A 9,050-nucleotide genomic window follows, 5' to 3' on the forward strand; every position below is an offset into this window, starting at 1 on the left:
GCTTGAGACTCACACAACTTCTCATACATGTTGTTAAGGTCATCCCAATTACTAGTGTCATCACCTACATCTTCAAAAGCAATGGACTCATCATCATTCTCTTCATTATCTATAGACCCAACATTCAACTTCTCTACTTCCAACTCAAAAAACTCGGCAAACTCAGGATCATCAGTTAGCCTTTCGTGTACCTCAACATCATCTTCTTCAGAGTTATTCTCTTCCTCTAATGATTCCCCATGAAAAATCCAAAGTGTATAGGATCGACTAAATCTCCACTTTTCTAGGTGTATTTTAACGTCCGGAAAAGCCATATAGCTAATATTACCACATCTTTCACAAGGACATGCAATACTAGAAGAACCTTTCAAATTGTTCGAAACGAATTCATAAAATTCAGCTAAACCATCCTTGTAGGTGCGGTCACTCATATTTGCATCAATCATCCAAGTTCGAGTCATTATTCTACATTCGTAATAATAGGCAACTAATTCAGAAAATACAATAATAGGCAAACAAATAAACGAAATTCAGGAAAGCAATTAAGCTAAATTATCAACAAATTAGATAATAACCCAAAAATCCTATATCTATAAGCGTTGCTAAGAAACATATATATACCTGATTGATAAACACGATGAGGGAGGGAAGACGTGACAACAGTGACGGAGATGAAGACAGAGAGACGATCAGGGAGGAATGGAGGATGATATAGTAGCAGTATTAGCTTGTGTTTGTGTTTGTAGCGTATAGCAGAATAAAGCAATATGTTGTTCTTAAGATTTTCATATTATTAATAACAACGGTTATTGAGTCTACAACCGTTGTTAAAACGTATTAAAAACGGGTTCTAATATAACCGTTGTGATTACTTTTCACTAATTTGGCGCCAAACCATTAACAACGGTTAAATTTTAACCGTTGTTATTAGTTTTCTCAATAACAACGGTTAACAACACATAACCGTTGTAATTAAGTTTGGTAAAATTCGCGGAATCAATTCTACAACGTGTTTTGATGATTTTCGTGAATAAGCGTTGTTAAAGGGCCGTTGTGGTTGCCTGTATTTGTAGTAGTGGTACCGTGAGCAAAGCGCAAACTAGCCCCCGCGTGGGGTTCTAGATCTCCACGTTTACTTAACATTTCGCCAAATTTGGGCACCGCGCCCGATAGGGCGCGGTGCAACAACTAGTTTACTAAAAATAGTTAAACTTCACTACTGGCTGTTTTTTTAGTATGACTTCACATGCATATTTTTCATATTGTATGCAAAATTTCGGATAATTGTGATTAGTTTTGCATGTTTTATGATTTTTATGTGATAAAAATGGTATAACTGGAGGTTAAATGACTAAAAATAGTTAAACTTCGAAACAGGCCATGAAATTTTAATATTATGTGACATGCATATTTTACAGATTTTATGTAAAATTTGAGATAAATGTGATTTATTATGCATGATTTATAATTTTAATGGTTAAAATGATATAAATAGTAACTATTTTTAGGAAAAATAGCTAAAATGAATTTTATGGCATGAAATTTTTTCCTAATATTGTATATATGATATAAACATCAGATCTAAAGTTTCATGATTAATTTTGATTGATTTGGTATGTTTATTGATTTTTATGTGATAAAATCGATAAAAGGGTAACTTTATTAGTTATATTCAAAAAGTTTGGTTGAAATTTTGCCATTTCCAGGTTCTGAAAATTATTTAAGAATGTTCAAAATTTTGATTTTGATTTTTTCATAATTTTTATGTTTAATTTGGAATTAAATGGTAAAAGTTATTATTTATACGATTTATTAATGAAGTGATTTATAAATATTTTTGTAGGCAAATGTTATTGAGTTTTTGGAATCTTGATATTATTCCAGTATTTACAAAATATGATTTCGAATTTTTCCAAATTTTTATGATTTATTGGGAATTATTTCATAATTGTTATGATTAAGAGAAGTTTAATAAGCAATAATAGAAAACCAAGTTGAAATTATTGTCAAAAATTGAGTAAAGACTAATTTTTGAGTCCTAAGAGAGTTAGGGTAATTAACCTGAGCTTAAATTTGATTTAAGTATTGATTTGTGATTTTAATAAGTTATTATCACGCGTTTCCATAAAACCGGATTATATACGATATAAGGTTTAAATAGGGTGATTTGGCAGTTAATTTGGCATGTTAGATCATATAATAATACTGCATATTTCATTGATGAATATCATATTTTATTTATATAATTTTGAATTATGTAATTTATCTTAGTATGGCCTTAGTTTTAATCGGTATTACCCGTAATGTAAGGGATTACCGATTCGGTTGTAATTTTAATGTGATTTCGTATCAATTTTATTTTTACTAGTTTTTCACATTACAAATGTATAATAGGAATAGCTATGTATTTTATTATTATTTGTAATTCCGGAGTTCCTTCAAGACGGTGCCATGCGGAAAGGCGTTCCGATCAAGACGGTGTTACCTTGGGAAGCATGCCACTTGAAGTTCAAGGGACCAATGTGAACCCCCGCGATAAAGCGGAAAACATCACTTATAAATTCAAGCTGAAATTAGGAAATTTTTGAAACTTTTAAAAATTTAAAGCGCGGGTTTATTAAAATCCAAAATACAAATAAAGGATTGCGGAAATAAAGATTAAATTATACAAACGTGATAGTCAAGATGAGGGAAATATATCCCTCGAATGACAATACAATAAAAGGTAAGTCTAAGCAATCTTGCTAAACCGACTACTAATCCAAGGTGCTCGCTAGCTCACACATGTCTTCAACCCATAGATGCACCAACTAATACCTGTCATTCATGTAAACATGAACGCCACAGTCAGTGGGGAGTAACTCAAGATTCTCCCAGCCATAAAATGTCGAAACGAACATAACAAAGAACTAAAACAGGTAAGTCATTTAAGATACTTACAAAAGACATGAATATCAAGTTTATGTGTAAACATGGCAATTGAATGAGATGGAACAAGATAGATCAACATTAGCATAATAAAGAATCAACTATTCATGTGAGACAAATAAATAATATGAAAGACAACAATACAGTCATTTATACAAAAACACGCATTTCGAGGAAATACAACATAGATATGAGATTAGAATCTGAATCATGTGAAGCAGTTAAGTGAGGGATCAACCAATGCAAATTACAAGGATAGAAATTGTAGCCATTACTTGGAAAACCACTTAGTAAACCTTGCACGGGACGTGGCTACTAATGTCACATTCATACTTATGGCTTGCATCTCACCATAAGAACGGATGAGATCATCAATCCCGACGATCATATCGCAACTAGAGGGCTTATAGCTCACCCCTAGTATCCGATAGGACCAAGACAAACAGCACAAGGCATAACTCTTACCTTGAAAGACAAGCACCGATATCTATAACCAAGCAAGACCTTTACTACTCATATATAAATATATAATTCCCCTGGTAGGATGACAATGGTACTCCCAAGACTCAGTCATAGTCTAAATCGCGGACTCTCGGGCGTAACGGTCCCCGATTCGACATGCGGCGAACAGTCCGCATCCAAGACTCGATCGACGAACGGAAGTCGAGAACCCACAATCGCGAAAACGTCCGAAAGAGGCGGAAAATATGAGCTAAACCCACAATCGGCAGAACAGTCCGAAAGAGGCGTAAAGACAAGTCAAGCAAAATGTATAGCATAAAGGCATTGTCACCATAATACGGTATGAGGTATCCCGCAATCGGCAGAACAATCCGAAAGGGGCGGGAAAAAACATAAATCAACCAACTTCCGGCAGAACGACACGAGAGCGGCGCAAACCAATACTTGGCAGAACGGCACAAGTAAGGCGTAAGGGTATATCAAGCAATACGGTATATCATTATGACATTTTCACAAGAATACGACTCATTACAAGTAGTTACTTAGAATAAATCACTCATACTTGAAACATGATGGAAACATGGAAATGAGTAAGTACACCCATAAATGAAATATACTAAGTCATTTCATACTTGAAACTTGATAAAGATTCGACCATGAACAAATAAGAACTCATATGTGGAGTATATAATACCATTTCAATCTTATATAACTTGAATAAACCTTATATTTCATATTTATATGTCACTTGAGCTCAAAATGGAACAAGTGAGCTCAAAATGGAACAAGTAATACAAAACATATGGCAAAATGTAAACAAATGAATATGAACTCAAATATGAAGCATATAACATCATTTCATGCTTTCTTATCATGAATAAACATTTTGTTTCACATTTACATGTTACTTGAACAAAGTATAAATAACCGATAACAAATGAATTAACTAATAAGAAACACGAGACAAAACGTAAACAAACCAAAATCCAAACAACCCATAAACATATACGAGTCAACAAGGGAAAACTTGGGTCATGATACGAATAAAAAGCATAAACAACCATCAGACACAAGGATATATATATTTATATAACTTGAAACGGTAAAACGGTCGCCATTTACTCATACGGACTCCGAATCGAGTGATTCAAGTGGCTAAACCACCTAATTTTTCGATGCCGGTCCATCTGTCATATTTTTAGCAGCATTGGTGGTCGCCTCGGTCAGGAATGACACGTGTCCAGGCCAACACGGGTGATTTTAAGACGGGTTTCTAAGCACGAGTAAAGTGGTATTCGTCCATACTAGTTACCCAAATCATACATGTATATACACAAGAGACGAGAATTAACAATTTGGCTGAAATCACCCAAGAAACCGACTAAAAAATAGTCCACAAAACACACCCATCAACAACCTATACGCATGGTTTCTAGACAATTAGTGAAGCCGTCTTAAGACAAAATTTTAAGCATGAAACATGTAATCTCCATTCAAATAAACTACCCAATTCATTTACCCACTTCACCATGAATCTAAAGGTACCATCTTTTCTCAAAATAGATAAGTAAAACTTGTATAAAACCGTCACATACAAACATGGTACAAACACAAGTAAAAATGTAAACTTGTTCACTAAAAGAGTAAACAACCACATAAATACATATAAATTCAACATAATATCGAGTAACCTATCACCGTTACCTTTTAGCTCTTCAAAGAAAACACTTCCGACTCAAAACTACTCCGGGTTGAACAAGAACTCACCTAAACACAAAGAAAACGATTTAGTCGGGGGAAAAACGTGCCTTACATGCACGGCCAGAATAAGGGGAAGAGGAAAGTTGGATTCTTTCTTACATGAATGGATGGAGAACGGAAAGAGGAGAAGATAGACGCGAAAATCACTTGATTCGGATAAGAATTGAGCAAGTTATGAGGAATTTAGTGAAATGGAAGAAATGGTGTAACAATGGTGTTTTATGTTTGTTTGTTGAGGAAAGTTGCTGGAATTTTAGAGTAGAAGGAAGAAGATAGGGTTTGGAGTGTAGGATTGGTGGAGGGGAATAAATAAAAGAAAGGCTCAATGGTCATCCTAAGCCCAAAACCTTAAATTGAGTCGATTTTCCACTAAAATACGTCTCAAACCTACTACAAACTTAAGACGGATATTTTTATTAATATTAACATTATTATACATGTAAAGCCGCATTTTTATAAAAACGGATTAAAAATATAAATAAAATAATAAAATGGCTAATTAAATTATAAATGCCAAAACAGAAAATTCGCGGGTGTTACAATCATCCCACCTTTTAAAAAGTTTCGTCCTCGAAACTTGAAAGTAGAAATGAAAAGTTATAAAGATAAATTCGGATTTCTTTTGAATTCGACAATGAAAGCATTTACAAGGATGGGTATAGTAATTCTTCCAAAAACCTTTAAAAAGAGGTTTCAAAAGTATAAGTCCTCTTCCGTGGAACGAAATAGCTCTTGTTGTGCACACAAGAACGCAAACTTTCCAAGTCAAAGACAAGCTCAAATACAAAATCATTCGTCGATAAGCGTAGAACAAGTTATTAGACGTCTCCAATAACGAGTTCCAACATCCTATCAACGTTAAAAAAAAAAAAAAGGTAGTCTATTCCAATTTTCCTTTTACAAAAGCCAATATAAAAAATAAAAGTTTCACTTTTAAACTCAAAAGGGAGTCAAGTTTGTGAAAAGATGACGTCAAAGCTTTGACAAAGAAATCATAAATAGATCAAAGTTAACAGAAATTGTATAAAATTTAAACAAATCATAGGTTTAGCAACTCAAAACCATGATAAAGAAGTCTATACTCGAAGAACAAATTGGGAACTGAATCAAATTTTCATTTTCAAATTTTTTAAAATAGGTGAGGTTTGTAAGGGTAACATAAATTTTAACAACAAATCAAAAGGATAGCTTGAAATGTATAGCAATTGTACGAAACGAAAAGAACTTAGATATCATAAAAAAACAAAGTATGCTAAGAGGATCCAAACTTAACCAACAAAAGAGTTATGATGAATTTCCTAGAGGTAAGGTTCAAAGTAAGGTTAACAAGGAGGTCAAAGATAGAGTTTCACAAGTTACGAGTGTCAAACTTAACGGAGAAGTATGATGAAGCGAGGAAGAGAGGTATGAACGGTAACGTTTATGGTCAAAGAAGAAAGGAAATTAGACAACAAGGAAACGTCAGGTACTCAAATCTCAAACAACCACATCATCCTAAACGGTTCCGAAAAATTCCTAACAACAAAACTTATAACCACAACACTCTCAAGGATTTCCTCAAAACACTTATGTTACTTCATCCTAAGTCATTCCATGAAACAAGGTACTTCACAATAAGTGTGTTTTCACCACTCCAAATCCTCACACATCTACTAACCACCTCCACGAGGTCAAGGTCAAAGCTCCTAACAACGCTATACCCATATCCAACTAGTGTCAACTATGAGTTTCTCAAAATGGTAAAACTCTCAATCAAAAATCCAAATTCAAAAGTCTTTTTGCATATTCTATCATCCCAAGGAGATCTCGTTATACTCTCGAAGCCTAAAGCATATATGGTGATATTCTCGAAGTTACGAAACAACCACCCAAAACATCTAACTCATCTCAGCTCAACATCTATCAATCCTAACTTATAATTACATCCAAAGAACTCTGGCTACTAATCCTCATTACCACAAAGCGAATATCCAAGGTGATTCCAAAACTAACAACAACTCTTGCCTAACATGGTTCTTATGTAATCATCACAACACTCATAAAAGTATACCGACTATGCTAACCTCAAGCTCAAGTCAAACTTCCAAGTAACACTTTCATCACCAATGGCCAACAACGTCCTAGAGGTGTTTTATTCCAAGCTCTCATCATAAACTCTACACCATGTCAAAACCCAAGCAACAAAACTCGAGTTACCAAATTCTCAAATTCCAAGTATAAACAACAAGGCCAAGTTCTATAATCTTAGTATCATAGGCAACTCACACTTAACACACAGGATTCCACCGATCAATTATACTCGCCTTACCAATGAACTAGGTATAAGAATCACCAAGTATGTCTCACCATACTACCTAAGTCCTTCCAACATCACAACTTCTCAAAACCAAGAGTTATGGTTCAACCACAAACAAACTCCACAAACCCAAATTATCCAACCAAAATTAACATCCCACAAAAGAAGGAGAAATATCTACAAGGCGTTAAGGGAGGCTAAATAAGGGACAAAGAACAAGCTTGGGGTACAAGAGTAACTCCCAAGGAAAAAGAAAAGAAAGTTTAGAAGAGGAAATAAGCATCAAGAAGTAAAGAATAAGGCAAGGTACACAAAGAATGAGAAATATCTTCGAGGAAGTAGAAGCATTCTTCAAAGGTTGAACAAATCTTCAATTTCCGGCAATAGGCAGCAAATCTTGATCTTCACGTAGGTAAGCTCACGGTTATTGATCCAATGGTACAACAATAGTTGACAATCAACAAACATGTTAGAACTTAACAAAGAACAAGCACACTACAGACTACCACCTTAGGTCCTTAAGTCTACCCATCTCTCATTCATTATTCAAGGCCAAGTTCAAGTTAAATTTGGGGTACACGTGTGTGCGTCGGGAGCAACATAGGCTCTGATACCAACTGTGAACCCCCGCGATAAAGCGGAAAACATCACTTATAAATTCAAGCTGAAATTAGGAAATTTTTGAAACTTTTAAAAATTTAAAGCGCGGGTTTATTAAAATCCAAAACACAAATAAAGGATTGCGGAAATAAAGATTAAATTATACAAACGTGATAGTCAAGGTGAGGGAAATATATCCCTCGAATGACAATACAATAAAAGGTAAGTCTAAGCAATCCTGCTAAACCGACTACTAATCCAAGGTGCTCGCTAGCTCACACATGTCTTCACCCCATAGATGCACCAACTAATACCTGTCATTCATGTAAACATGAACGCCACAGTCAGTGGGGAGTAACTCAAGGTTCTCCCAGCCACAAAATGTCGAAACGAACATAACAAAGAACTAAAACAGGTAAGTCATGTAAGATACTTACAAAAGACATGAATATCAAGTTTATGTGTAAACATGGCAATTGAATGAGATGGAACAAGATAGATCAACATTAGCATAATAAAGAATCAACTATTCATGTGAGACAAATAAATAATATGAAAGACAACAATACAGTCATTTATACAAAAACACGCATTTCAAGGAAATACAACATAGATATGAGATTAGAATCTGAATCATGTGAAGCAGTTAAGTAAGGGATCAACCAATGCAAATTACAAGGATAAACACTGTAGCCATTACTTGGAAAACCACTTAGTAAACCTTGCACGGGACGTGGCTACTAATGTCACATTCATACTTATGGCTTGCATCTCACCATAAGAACGGATGAGATCATCAATCCCGACGATCATATCGCAACTAGAGGGCTTATAGCTCACCCCTAGTATCCGATAGGACCAAGACAAACAACACAAGGCATAACTCTTACCTTGAAAGACAAACACCGATATCTATAACCAAGCAAGACCTTTACTACTCATATATAAATATATAATTCCCCTGGTAGGATGACAATGGTACTCCCAAGACTCAGTCCTAATC

The 9,050-nt window shown here is 34.6% G+C and overlaps 1 long non-coding RNA gene across 1 annotated transcript; it reads right to left on the bottom strand.

The window, feature by feature from the left end:
• Window positions 1-2,679: 2,679 nt before the first annotated feature.
• Window positions 2,680-5,419, bottom strand: LOC141591023 (uncharacterized). The gene is made up of 3 exons (XR_012520604.1): window positions 5,251-5,419; window positions 5,095-5,157; window positions 2,680-2,817 (listed from the first exon to the last, which is right to left on the bottom strand). It is a non-coding gene; the product is annotated as an uncharacterized LOC141591023 (long non-coding RNA).
• Window positions 5,420-9,050: the final 3,631 nt, after the last annotated feature.

This window comes from Silene latifolia, chromosome 7 (genome assembly GCF_048544455.1).
Source record: "Silene latifolia isolate original U9 population chromosome 7, ASM4854445v1, whole genome shotgun sequence".
NCBI classification, from domain to species: domain Eukaryota; kingdom Viridiplantae; phylum Streptophyta; class Magnoliopsida; order Caryophyllales; family Caryophyllaceae; genus Silene; species Silene latifolia.